The sequence below is a fragment of the Canis lupus genome, chromosome 32 (genome assembly GCF_048164855.1).
Source record: "Canis lupus baileyi chromosome 32, mCanLup2.hap1, whole genome shotgun sequence".
Taxonomy (NCBI): domain Eukaryota; kingdom Metazoa; phylum Chordata; class Mammalia; order Carnivora; family Canidae; genus Canis; species Canis lupus.
Genome location: NC_132869.1, coordinates 16,262,090 through 16,276,844, shown reverse-complemented (window position 1 = coordinate 16,276,844; position 14,755 = coordinate 16,262,090). Strand labels below are relative to the sequence as shown.

The 14,755-nt window shown below is 38.3% G+C and overlaps 2 long non-coding RNA genes across 3 annotated transcripts in view; one reads left to right on the top strand and one right to left on the bottom strand.

Annotated features, from left to right (window-relative positions):
* The first annotated feature begins 9,730 nt into the window (after nucleotides 1–9,730).
* Nucleotides 9,731–14,755, top strand: part of LOC140622639 (uncharacterized) — a 69,068-nt gene continuing 64,043 nt past the window's right edge. For both annotated transcript variants that reach the window (XR_012022334.1, XR_012022335.1), the window contains exon 1: nucleotides 9,731–9,825. This is a non-coding gene — a long non-coding RNA (uncharacterized lncRNA). The remainder of the gene's footprint in view (nucleotides 9,826–14,755) is intronic.
* Nucleotides 10,078–14,360, bottom strand: LOC140622637 (uncharacterized). Its single transcript, XR_012022332.1, has 3 exons — nucleotides 14,130–14,360; nucleotides 10,581–11,067; nucleotides 10,078–10,092 (listed from the first exon to the last, which is right to left on the bottom strand). It is a non-coding gene; the product is annotated as an uncharacterized lncRNA (long non-coding RNA).

Here is a 14,755-nt window from a genome sequence, read left to right as displayed (position 1 = left end):
TAAATCTATAGACGATTAAATGGAGGTACTTAAGAGCTAACATGGCAACTAAAAGCTCTCCAAAGGGCTCAGGGGTCCACTAAGGATGACCTCAGATAAATTTGGCAGATGGCCAAATACTAAGAACTAAGCAGGCATTTTGGTTGCTTTCTCTCCCTCTTGTATTCATTCAATAGATTTCAAAAAACATGAATGATTAATTTAGTCTCAAGAGGCTGACTGTGATTTAATTCACTGAAGCTGTCGATAAAACAAAAGAGAAACAAAATCAGAGGGATTTGGGAATTCTAGCAAGTCTAAAATAAAATGGCACATTTGTTTGATTTCTCCCTTTGTTTCCCACTTAATAATATCTGTACTATTTAAACAGATCCTAAAATATCTTGCAAATGGAAAAAAAATATGTGGAAAACAATAAAATGGCAGCTGCTATCTTATTTTTACTATAACTAAAACCACTGACTTTTTTTTTCTTTTTTTGGACACGATTAAGACCGCCAAAGCAATTTTACTATAATTCCTTCTTCTAGTCTTTACTTATTACTTGATTTTCTAGCATGAATCAGTAGGTGCAGTAATTCCAATTCTCATATTAAGTGAAGACAAGAAGATAAAAGGGCACATGTGTGCCCTGGAAAAGAGTTTTATATAAAAGCAAAAGCAACTAATATTGGTATTTATTTATTTATTTATTTATTTATTTATCTTTTTTTGTGGACAGAGAGAAGGTAGGCATTCTAAGAATTTTCTGGCGGAGATTTATGCTGTTACTTCCCAATGTTGAGCCTGCCTGTAAACTCATGAATATGGAGCTATTAAGAGACACATGTATTTTGAACTGGGAGGACACAGGCCTAAGAAAGGCCTGAGTGATCCCGTTCTAAACTTTCCTTAATCTATTATGAAAACTATTAAGAGGATGAAACTACAATTTAAGAACCAATAGGCAAATTACACTGGCTGACAGGGTTATTAAAATAGTAATTTTTAGATACAGAGGGAAATCTAGTTAGATTATATAACAATTTCAATATTATTGTATACTTTCTTTTCTTTTAAGTTTCTCAGAATTTATTACACACATTTTCCTGGCTCATAAATAATTTAATTCTGATCATTTAAAATTTTCTAGGTAAATTGAATCTGCTCTGCAAATTCATCAAACATTTGAAATATGTTATTGATAGTTCCTGCTTCACCAATTTGAGAAGTAAAGTAGAAAAACATTCTTTTATATTCAAATTAGAATGATTCTGAGCTCCACTCTCCTTTTCTTGGGCTTCTTACTAGACACTCAAGGTATTTATTGGAAACTGAGTATCAGCCCTTAAAGTGGCTAGGCCTCAACTACCTACCCAGAGTGCAAAAGCTAGATTAACCCTGATGGAACTATTTTCAAGAAGAAAAAAAAAATGAAATTTTTAGTGTTCCTCTTGTATTTTCTATTGACTATTGGCATTATATGTTACACACCCCTTTCCTATTAGCACTATAAATATCCCAATAAAATATAAGTGCATCCAGCATTGACCACAAAGATAACACTTAAATTCATCCATGTTTCCCCCAACATTCAGCATTCTATATTTTAAAAAGCCATTAATACCATTGATGTCCTACATAGAAGTACCTTACATACAAATAAGAAAATTCTGTAAAAGAATTTAGTAGAGGCATGCCTGGATGGCTTAGAGGTTGAATGTCTGCCTCTAGCTCAAGGAGTGATCCCAGAGTTCTGGGATCGAGTCCCACATCGGGCTCCCTGAGAGGAGTCTGCTTCTCCCTCTGCCTATGTCTCTGCCTCTCTGTCTGTGTCTCTCATGAATAAAGAAATAAAATATTTAAAAAATATATAGTATAATTTTAGGTAAGATAATGTAGGATATTTCAGAGGTTTCTCAGGAAAAAAAGGCAAATTCCTCAGGTGGAATCCTGCAAATAAGATGCATATCTAAGCAGCATTCATACCAGGTCTGATTTATTTCAGTAGGAAAGGGCTCACAGTGACATGAGCAGTGGTAATTGTGTAAGTCTTGAATTGCCCATTACAATAGCACACATAAATCTAGTATAACTGAATATCAGATTCCAGGAATTGGATCCCCACTCCTCATAAATGGGTTTTTAAGTTGTATGATTAGGAATCAGAGTCTCTCCTCTCGTGTGATCCAGGACAGAGGTAGAAGCCTTGAAACTGTAGCCATATGAGTTTGCCAATGACTTTAGAAAATGGCTTTGTCATAAGGCTGACAAACTAGTACCAACATGTCATCATGACAGCAGCAACATGTCAAGTCAGCCCCAGCCCTTGCCCTGGCATAATGTGGAAGCCAGTTTGGAAGATTTGATTCCAAATCTATTTGTTGACCAGAAATCTTGGGCTGTACCTAGTTTCCATGGAACTTTGAGGAAATTCAGCATATTTTCTAAGAAGCCATGTCAGACAAGTTATTTCTTAATACTCAGCCCCTCTCTCGAAGATAGCCTCTAATTATATGGCATGCTTTATTATGTTAACAACTTTTACCATTTCAAGTTGTGCTCATTCTCAACGAAAAACAATGCAATTCACTGGTGTCATTTTGGGATATTCTAAAAGATGGTCAATATTGACCAAGTTTTAATTCCAGGGTATAGATCATATTCACCCAAAGCATAGTGGGTACACTTTATAAGAATTTGTAAGAATAGCTTAGGAGGAGTACATTTTCAAGTCCAGAGAAAATAAGAAGACTGGTATCGTTGGCTGTGGCTTGAAGGTTAAGCAAAGTTCCTCCAGGGCTTCCAAGCCTTCTCTATGATTTAGGAACCTGTGTCATCCTGAAGGGAGGAATATTTGTACTGTATGCTTTACTTAACCTCTTAAGGACACTTTGCTGGCCATTATTTTCTTCGGCCTGCACTAGTGCTATATCTTGACAGGATCTGGCAAAATGGCAAGAGGACTGAGAGCAAAGTAGTTTAATTAGCAGATGCTAAAATAACTGTTATGTCTCCCCATATGTTAGAGGAGGCTCATCATTGTAGGGGAAGCACAATTTTGTGTTTTCTGGTGTTGCATCACCAAATTGAATAGGAAAGTGAATTGTCCATCCAGTACATAAATTTTATTTTAGTTTATTTTTAAAGATTTTATTAATTTATTTACGAGAGAAACATAAAGAGAGGCAGAGACACAGGCAGAGTGAGAAGCAGGCTCCCTGCCAGGAGCCCGATGTGGGACTTGATCCCAGGACCCCAGGATCATGACCTGAGCCAAAGGGAGATGATCAACCATTGAGCCACCGAGGCACCCCCAGTGCATAAGTTTTATATGGAGGCTTCTGCAGTTGGACAGCATGAAGCTCTGAATCACTCAGTGACTTTGGAGTGTCAAGGAAATATTTAGCTATCCCTCTCAGGGATTCTATTTAGGAGCCTCTTTATCCCAATCTTATAGGTGGTCTTCACATCTTCACACTTCCCTAATGTCTTCTTTTTCTTATACCAACTAGTCAGTCATTCAGTAAACATCTGGTGGGTTCATCTCCACTGTGCATGTGTATATACGTGTGTGTGCATGTGTGAACATGTGTGATTTATCAGGGGTCATGGTTCAGTATTACCCTAAATGTGATTCACTCCTTTCTGACCCTTTAAGACCTTTATTAACAACCTAGGAATTCAATACAGGCTTTCTTATTCCCTGCCAATTTCCCATTTCTTTGAACACCATGGATTAGTTTCCATGAACAGTGACCAGCAATACCAATAGCCAATCATGCTACCCAAAGTAGACACCTGTAAGACTTATTCTATCTGCAAGGTAGGACTTTGATCTCTATTTCTTTCAATTACATTGGAAGTCCACGGTGGGTTATTGGTCAGATGTCTAGTACCATTTGCTATGGAAACAAGAGCAAAGAGCCCAGGAGTACCCTCACAAAGCCTACTGTAGCAGTGTCATTGAGTAAAAACTAAGGAGATGAGAAAAGTAGCAGAAATGTGAACCTATTGCCTATTACATATTTAGACGGAGATCTAATAAGACTGAGCACCAGACTCTGGGCAGGAAACCCCTAACCTTTGGCCTATGAAGCTTTTAAATTGTATGACAAAAATAGCACCAGGAATCAGAATCACATAGTGTAGCAAAATCAGATCTTTGTCCACATTCTGTAGGCTCAACTTACCTGGTTGAGGGTGAGGACCTGCCTCTCCTCTGACATGATCAAAAGACCAGTCTCAAGCTTTGCACTTGCAGCTATATGACATGGTAAGCTACTAGCACAATTTACCACCTCTGTATCCATGGTTGATGAAGCACCAGTCATATTTTTCAGTATTATCAGAGGTGAACTGGGGACCAGACCACTGACTGCCTTGAGCACTGGGCTGTACTCAGTTTCTACTAAACCTGAGGAGGGATGCTTGCAAGGGATCATTCTTGAATAAATTAACCCTTACTTCTCAGAAGGCTTTAGGCAGCAATTGCAAATGTCTCCAGAGTCAATCAAGTTACTTAAGTGAGTGAAGTGAAAATACATTAAGAGATGGTGAGCACTATGGTGAACTAGTCAAGAACTACCCAAATGAGGAAGTCATTGCCCAACAACAGTCATTGTTGCCCTGTGAAAGTGCAAAATCATGTTTGGTACATCTTCCTTTTATAGAGGAAACAAGAAACATGACAAATAGGGAATTTGATTTATAAGGTGATTATTTTTACAACAAAACCCCTTTTCAGACTGGCTGAGTTCTTGTCTCATTAGTTCATTAGTTTGCAACGTCTAATAACATATAGCTTGTCATAAAGTTCCAAAGCACCTAAACAAGGGGAGGAAAGTAAGGAGAATGCTGGCCAAGGCTCCCAGGCTCGTTCTTTCTCTCTTTCTTTCTTTCTTTCTTTCTTTCTTTCTTTCTTTCTTTCTTTCTTTCTTTCTTTCCTTTTAGAAAGAGAGAGAGCGTATGAGCAGGGGGAGGGGCAGCAGGAGAGGAAGAGAGAGAATCCCAAGAAGACTCCCACACTGAGTGCAGAGCCAAAGGGGGTCTCGACAAGGGGCTCAATCCCAGGGCCCCGAGATCACAACCAGAGGAAAAATTAAGAGTTGGACACTCAACCAACTGAGCCACACATACACCCCTCCAAGGTTGTTTCTACTCCTCCAAACCTCTGTCCCTTAAGGAAGGTATTGCTTGGGAATGGGCTCTGTGATTCTATCTGAGTAGTGCCCTTTTAAGCCTAATCAGCTTCTACTAACCCTATAAATTTGTCTGTTTCTTTGAGAAATGACTTTACATCTGCTTGGAAGACTGAGTACATTTTATTGCTGCCAAGATTCCCTATGATATTTCAAAGATATTATTTGCTGCCTTCTTGTTATTTTGCAGGGTTTTTTTTTAATACTACCATAAACATAAACATGGGACAAAGGAACTTGTCTAGATAAAGCACAGCCCTTGAGAGCTAAATATGGGGTGTTACTACAAAATACTATAAATAATATCATTTTATTCTTGAGATGGGAGAAGGGGGTGTGGTGGTGGGCGTGCTTGAGTGGCAGCTCGATCTCTTCTCATCAGATTATCAGTTTCCTATGGGTTATCTCTGGGACAAAGCAGAGAGTGGTTTCAGAGAAAAAATAGGTCTCAGATTTAACTAGGGGTTTTTGAAATGTGCAGTTATTTGCCCAGTCATCAGTATTTTTAATTTTAATTTTTAATTATGCTAAATAAAAGAGAATACAAAATAGAAATAGACACAAGGGAACAAAAAAGTGTAAGATTCTTTAAAGAAAGCATGTAATAGAAAAATGAGTAAAATCAGATGGAGATAGGAATTCAGGGATCATTACCTTGAGGCAGGAGGTGTTATGAATTCAGGGATCATTACCTTATAGTGGGGAAAAGGAAGAAGAGAGAGTTGAGAAAAAGAGAACATGTACAATTGCCTATAAGACACTGACAAACTGTTCAGTCAAAAACGTGTTCCACCCATCTTCAGGGTTGTAAAAACATCCATTTCAGAGGCAGGAGGAATTTGGGAGGTAGACTTATATTACAATTTATGGTCTCCTCTTCCTGAGGTCTCAGTAAACCAGGCTTATCCAAGTGAAGTTAAATTATTTAATTGTTCAAGGCATCAAAAAGAATTACTTGGGTTCTTCTAGGTTCACAACACAATGCCTGGTATCAAGGTTAAAGACAAAACAAGAACAAACAAACAAACAAACAAAAAATATATGGTATAGTCTCTGTCTCCAAGGGGTTTGCAAGCTACTTGCATATAGTAATCTCTGTTCTTTACTGATGATATGCAAGAGAATAATAGAAATCATGTGTGCAAGACAGGAAGTGGTCAACTGTGGCTTTAATTCTGAGTCAGCATTACTGTGTTTATGAATCTTGTCCACTACAGTGAGATATATGTATGTGGTGGTGGTATTTGGGAAGGGGAACATTTAAATTAGGTAAATTTGAACTCTCTGAAAAGTTCAGAGAGAAAGAAATTTGTAGGTTTGTGTTGTTTTTGTTCTGGTAGTGTGGTAGCCCCTCAAGTTAGTTTTTGTTTTTTTCCCAAAAACTATGGAAATAGATGAGTAGCTACTCTTACATAAGCATGGAGCTAGCCTAAGAGATGAGATAGACTGAATGTGTATGGACAAGCAGTTCACAAAGACAGGAACACAAATTAGTCCAGAGTGACCAGGGTCATCAGTGAGAGAAGTAAAAAATAGTATGATCCAGGTGAACAGTGACCTTGTGATGATGAGACCAGAAGAGACCATGTAAGATGACCTGAGCTCTGTCATTAGGGGGTAGGTGGGAAAAAAAAAAATTCCTTGGCTAGAAGATACAGAAACTGACATGAGAACAAATGAAGAGGGAAAATGAACTGTCACACTTTCTCAATGCAAATAGATATACAGGAAGCAAAAATATGGAAACCAGAAACCAGAAATGCAATGACCATGACCCCCCCCCCCAAAAAAAAAACTGGTTATGACAGCAAAGATAACAATGAAAAAAGATTTTTCTCATGAAAATGAAAAAAGCCTTGGCATAAATTGGGTAGAATGAAGTATGAACCTGCAGTATGAATGAAGAGGAGCAGGCATACTGAACTAGACAAAGACACAGAGACTATGGTGTGGGAGAGGGGTACCAAGCTAAACAAAACACTGAGCTGAAAGAGTGAAAGAGGACAGACTACAGAAGACCTAACTCTAGTATGGCCCTGACCCTTTCCCATGTCTTCCTTAAGTAATTCCTTCATGATGTTTACCACTGCCTTCTAAGGTCATACATTACTTTTTTTTTTTTTTTTTCCTGAAGGATTTATAGAGTCCTTTGGGAATTGGGTATATTTAGAGTTAGAGTTCTTGACGTCTACATATTTGCTCTGGAGGGCCTATGCAATCTAGTGTTGCCTTATTTCCACTGGATTGCAAGGGGAGCAGTGGGGGGTGGGAAGCATGTGCCTCTGGGCAGTATCCTTAAGCCAGGAACCCTGAAAAATCCAGAATCAAAAGGGTCTTCCGATTCTGAGTGGGAAGGAGCTAGTAACCTCAAGCTTGTCAAGAGCCCAGAAGCTCACTAGATAAAATACCCCTTAGACACAAAGCAGAACTTACACACCGTCACTTTTTCTACTGGGATCACAATATTGTGAAGATGGGGGCAGGGGACTTAATTTGTAGAGGACCATGAATGTTACTATGATACAAAGAGCTAAACTCTCATAAGCTTTTATCAAAGCTTCCTCCTTTAAGCCACATGTGATGAAATCAATAAATTTTGGTAAAATCTCACAAGCAAAATCAGCCTGTTTTCCAGTTGCATCCAATTGGCCCCACCAGAAAGATGGAAAACACCAGGAGACTGGTCTAATTCTTAGCTACAGGATCACTAGCAAATTTCTGCTGGAAAGATGCTGGCAGATAAAATTTTGGAACTATAACTATAATAACCTGAAATGTTAGGGGATTTAATAAAATTGAATACGGGGGCAGCCCACGTGGCTCAGTGGTTTAGTGACGCCTTCAGTCCAGGGTGTGATCCTGGAGACCTGGGATCAAGTCCCATGTCAGGCTCCCTGCATGGAGCCTGCTTCTTCTTCTGCCTGTGTCTCTGCCTCTCTCTCTGTGTCTCTGCCTCTCTCTCTATGTCTCTCATGAATAAATAAATAAAATCTTTATAAAAAAATAAAATTGAATACCCTTTTACCTCATAGTGTGCTTTGGTTGGTTTAAAATACCTTTATTACTCAATATCCCAATAAGAAACACTTTTACATAATATTTAGGATAGACCTACGAAAACTCATAAAAAGTGAACATGCAATTCAATCATTATAATGTGTTAACTAAAACCTTCTGAGTTCTACAAGAGACAGGTTATAAAATTATATACCTCTGTAGATATTATCTTTGATTAAAACTACTATTTACCAGCTAAGGAGATGAGTAGATGAGCGAGGGTAGGGAGATTTAAAAATGATTATGAATATGAATTAATCAATTCTTACTGTTATTGTGAGCAGTCAAAACTGGTCACTACCAAATTGAAACTGTAAAATGCTTGGCTGTTTCATAGAGGACCCAGAACAGGATGAAATACCAGAAGCAGTCACTGATAAGACCAAAGTAATATGGTTAAAACCAGGATGACCCACATGCACTAGGGTTAGGTACCTGAGGATTCCAACATTAGTAAGATTCAAGCTTAGATTCAAGTGAGTATGAAGAAGATAATTCAAAAGAGACCATCTTGAGCTAAAAAAAATTCAGGTACAGAAACATTTTTAATAAGCAAAGCCATCAGCTCAGTTTCCCAAGACTACCCTTGGCCATGGCTTGCAGAAGCTTTATTTTTTATGAGGACTGTATCTTTTAAACCTCTCCTCCTTCTCTGTACTTCTTTGCAGGTCTCTGTATAGTACACAACAAGTGCATTTACTCACAGCCATTCTTCAGAGGAGCTCTTCACCTGACATCTCCTTTGAGTATCTTGATCCATGACATAAGTAAGCATTAGGGCCTCTCTGTTACATTGAATTATGAAATTGCACAAATTTTAGTAAAATTATAACTCATTTAAATCATAATTTGGGATAATTGGCCTGACTTGGCATTCCTTCCTTTCTTCTCCCACTCAACCTCAGTCTGCTACCTCACATACCTTTTTAAAATGTCACAGAGAAAGTTTGCTAAGCACATCCATAGTGCCAAAATATTAAGGAAGAATGCTTTCTCTAATTAAGAGGAGAAAATAATTTTAAGACACTTTAGGACAAACATTAATATGCTTCCATCACTGCAAATATTATTGTATGTTGAAAGGAAAATAAGCAAAGGCACTTTTGAATTAGAGATTGGTAAACTCCTAAAATAGATTGACCAGAGACAGAACTTGTCCAGGTCTGGACAGCAGGCTTAGCCCAATTTCCTTTCCTCCTCTGATCCAGAACTTCATATTTAACGTCTCTTAGCAAGTAGCTAGCACTGACTTGAAGATATGTTAATGCAATACTCAATATAAGACTTAAATAAAGGGTTTAGGGTTTCATTTTTTAAAATCTCCAATATCCCAGTATCATAGATTGGTTCATTCATATGTTGTTCCATTTAACTAGTCACTGCCTGGCATTTAATTGTTTCAGATGTGTGTGTGTGTGTGTGTGTGTGTAAAGTCCCTATGACATCACACAGACCTGGTGATACGGTCCATTTCCTAATCCTCTCCAATTCACCAGCAGTAGTGAGGCATAGTAGACCTGTTAAAATCGTGGATGCTGACCAGACCATCAGTGCTCTGGGTTTGAAATTTGCCTCCACTCTTTGCCAGGTTTGTTACCTCAGGAGGTTATTCACCTTCACTGTTTTCATTTGTTGTGGTAATCAGTAAATCATTTAATTTTAAACAATGCCTGGCACTGCTAGAGTAAGGTGAGCAAGGCCCTTGCTTAGGGTGCAAAATTTAAGGGGGCATCGAAAACCTCAGTAATCAAGGTAACTAATATTTTAATGTTTTAAAAACTCAAAAGGTCAGTGGTGGATAACTTGTCCATTTGAGTTCACGATGAATCCTCAAGATCCACAGTTTTTTCAGGGGCTAAAAGACAAGAACGCTGACTCAGACATTTATAGCCACTTTACAAAGTACACACATTCATCAGCCTTGAAAAAATATTGGTAGCTACCAGAAGTAAAAGACTTTTCCCATAATGATTAAGTCAGTGGTTCTACATAGGCTACAGCCACTTGTGAAATCACTAGAGATGCTCAGACATGTGTGTGATTTCTTTTGAGCCCCCTCTAATATTAGTGCACACAGAGAAGCCCTAGGCTGCTCCCTTGCAAGCGTGCTTGCCTTTTCTTATTTGTAAGTGAAACCATATATAATTCCACCCTGGCAATTTTTCTAATTATTCTTTCCCGAGACAGTGCTAAATCACAGACCGTGACAACTGGAGCCACCGTGATCTCTGGGCACATGTCAAAAGTCCTGAATCATCGATTGGCAATAGCACATCAGCAAGTTCTCTCATTGCTTTGTGACTTTGGAATGTGTAGCTATTTGGAAGATAAGAATACCCCTACCTCCTTCCCAAGGCAGACTGCCTTTTCCCCTCTTCTTCCTTCAAGGAAAATTAAATGAAGACAGCTAACGAGCAGTTTTATTTTCTTTCAGCAAAGGTCAGCAATCCCACAGCAGCAAATTAATCCCAATTAGTAATGATATTTTGTCTTGATAAATGATGACACATTTGATTTACTGTGTTTCCAGGATGCAGGCGGCAAATGTTAATGATTTGGTTTGCTGGGAATTTATACTCTTGCTCATTTCCTATTTGCTGATCAGTTGCGGCTCTTGAAGACTTGGCTGCTTCAACTAATGAACTGAGGGCCTCGCAGGAATAATGGTGTGTTCTGCAGGCCTCATTTTTTTTTTCATGCCATCTGTAGAAATGCAGGTTCCTCTCAGAAAATCTCTCTGGCAGCCAGGAAGGAATGATTATGATCATATCAATGTCACTTGTAATTTGTATTTCACTTGTTTAATGGCATCCCCAATAAATGAAGCTTTCTGCAGAGAACAAAACTAATTATAGCAAATTCAGCATTTGTGTGTGCGTATGCGTATGTGTGTGTGCAGGAAGAAGAGAATTCATGAATAGAAACATACCTAATCTTTCCTCATTTCCTTAAAATATTCTGATAGCAGTGATACGGTTTACATAATGATTTATCTGCCCAGCTGGTATAGTTTTAAATTAGACCAATGAAGATGTTTCCTTGAGGTCTTCATAACTGTGTTATGTGTTATCCCATCCTTTTGTTTGCAATAAATGCAGACACAAGTCAAATGCTCTCTCTTTTTCAGCCCCCCCTGGTTCCCTCAGAGAGCATTCAGTACTTTGGGGATTGCTGGAGGCATTTTGATTCCTGACAAAGGCTTCCAGGGCTGTCCCCTGAGGCTGTGCAAGTCAGTCTGTGGGCGATTCTGAGACCTGCACCTGCCTTTCAAGTAACACCAAAGATTCAAGCCAATGGGAAGCCCTGGGGAGGGTTGGCTCTTCCAGTTCTGAGAAGCTGATGTGCCTTTCACACATCAGATATAATATTTGCTGCAGAAAACAAGCTGTGATTGGCTGCAACTCCAGGCAGACTGGTCTCCTGGTTGTTTACATGACACTGTGAAAAGGAAATATGAGGGATCATTACCCATGCTCATTTAAGAGCTGGAAATGTTAGAAGCCCTATTTAGAATCTCCTTCGGGGAGTGGGTGTTTTCCTCTCATTCTTAATCATTGTTCTTAGAATCAACTAATATAAAATCAATAAAAACCTCACTCTTCTTGCTTAAGGGGACACTTATTATGGTAAATTGCTAGATGCACATTATGTATCTTCTATTTTCCTTTCCTTTCCTGGGGCTTCTGTTCTATCACTATTCCTGACCCAATTGGTTTTTCACTCCTGGATGGAGTTGACATTCTCTTCTGTCTCTGGAATGCAAATGACTGGGGGCATTTGACTGGTTTCAAAGCCTGATGATTTGGACTGGTACAAGGAAAGGTATTTATATGTTTTGTTTTGTTTTGTTTTGTTTTTACCAGACAATTTTCCTGTTTCAATAATGTGCATTGTTCTTTAGGCAGTGATGAATACTTTTTTTCTCTTCCTCTTCCCATAACATCGAGGAGAGCTGTAGTTCCCTCTATTAGTCCAGGTCCTCCGGGAAGTAGAAATCAAAATAGAATTAAATGTGTAAGGATTTTCCAAGAATTTGAAGTGCCTGTGTGGAAGGATCCAGAGGAGGATCGGAGTAATCTAGGTTATTTTAATGCCAACGTTTTAAAGTTTCTCTCATAGTGAACATGATGTAGGATTTACTTATGTCCTTCAGCTTCATTATTGTACCTAAGCAAGGCATTTTATCCTAGTGCTGCTTTTCAGTGGACTGGACGTAGCACATATTTTAGAATGCAAGAGCAGAAAAGGGGATAATGGATTGAAAAGAATGATAATCCTTTTAATCTTCAACCCTAGGCTCAGGACAGAACTTTACATTTACCAAAGCACTTTCATTTACATCATTGCTTTTGATTCTGACAACAAAAGATGAAGTCAGCCTTAATTCCTGTCAGCAATGCATACCCTGGATTAACCCATGAAGAAACATCAAAAACCCTATAGAGGGACAAAACAATTGGCCTATACTCTTCAAAAAATGTGAAGGTCATGATAGACAAAGATTGAGGAACTGTCCAGATAAAAAGAGACTTATGAGACTTGACAACTCACTGTATTGTAAGATCTTGGATTGCATCTTATGCCAAAAAAGATGTAAAAACACCAAAAAGAAAAAAAGTATTTTTCTCAAAAGGTCAATTTAGGATAACTGGCAAAATTTGTATTTCGCTAGTTTAAATTATTAATTTCTTGATTTTTAGAATTGTTTTTATGTAAGAAAATGTTCTCCTTTTAAGGAAATACAAACTGAAGTATTTGGGGGTATAGGGACATCATGTCTGTAACCTACTCTCAAATGGTTCTGAAAAAAAGTTCAATATACAGAATGATAAACCAAATGTAATTTAGAAAAAGTTAATTCCTGGAGAATCTTGTTGAAGGGTATACAGTGTACATAGTCATTTTTCTGTACTATCTTTGTAACTCTTGCAACTCTGAAATTATTTTGAATTAAAAAAATTTTTAACTCTACCCTTAAAAATATACCATAAGCAAGGCAGTCTTCCTGCCTCATTTTGCAGGGGAACAAATTTGGCTCAGGGAGTATAAGTAAGTGCCTTAATTTGGTCCATACAACAGATCAGTGTCACACAGCAAACCTTAACTCAGATTTATTTCCAATCCCAGTGATCTCTTCACAAGCAAACACATCATCCCTATGAACATGGGAGCAGCAAAATGACCTGACTCCAGAGCCCATGGCTCTATCTCTCTAGTTTTACTATTATAATACCTTTCTCAGTATGGCACACTGTCACCTGTTAACATACTTGACCCTCAGAAAGAGAAGCTATGCTCTGCTCTGACCATGTGCCTGAGTACCAACACCTCTGATACTGTTTTGATTCCTTGAAATTAATTTGTCTTCATATCCCAATTCCAACATAACTTATTTCCTTATACCTAAATCCCCAGGTATTTGTTTACTTTCTTTACTTTCTAGTACCTTTTTGTTCTGTTTCCTAGATCCTATTTATACAAACAATCTTCCTGGGGATTTAATTCCTTTAACCAAAATCCCAGTTTCTAAAAATAAGTTCACTTCAGGACCTCCAGGCCTGCCTGGACCTTCTGCTCCTACATCTGGGATTAGCTAATCAGTGTCTCAGTTTTCCAGATCCCAGACATTCCTTGCTTGGCTTTCTATTGAAAAAAATCTCTTCACATTTCAATATGATGACCAACCCTTGGGTTCCATGAAAACCATTGAGTATTATTCCTTTTAATGCTTTCTTATTGGAAAACTGAGCTTGCATCTGCTTCATTCTTCCTTTGAACTCCAGCTTCAGTGCCATATATCCTTTAAAATTTCTTTAGCCATCACTGTCCTTATGACAACTCCTATTCAGATAACTCAGCACAAACACACGTATTTTGCATATTACAGGTTACCTTGGATTGGTAGCATTCTTTTCATACATAAAGCATATTCTCTATCCTTTGAGGACAATGGTTTAGAGGAGACTAAAGATGATCCTAACTGGCTATATTATCTTGTACAAATCACTTAGTACCTCTGGACCTCAGATTTTTAAACTGTGAGTAGAAAGAATTAGATTAGCAAGTCTCTAAGGGCTTCTCTTAGTGCCATAGTTTGTAGAACTTTGGGCTATCCAGTGTCAAATAACAAACATTCAGTTAGTGTTTGATAAATGTGATTATGACCTCACAAGGGACTTATCATCATCAGAAGGTCAGATAATGGAATGTCTCCCATGGAGGCACCAGAATGCCATCACCGAGCCCATTTTCCATTATGTCTCCAGAGGGTCTGACTTGGAAGCAGGAAAATTATGCAACTTTAATCAAAGGCAATAGAATCAGTCCCCCCCAAACAGCTACACGACTATCTGATTTAATTTCCATTTTTCAACGGTGTTGAGTATGCCCTGACATCACAATGCACGTGAAATTCCAGGATCAAGTCATATAGCCACTTACCCTGGATTTTTGGCCAGGGTAAGTATGATGGCAAGTTTTGATAAGACACGGTGAAGAATGGGAATGTCCAATGCTGT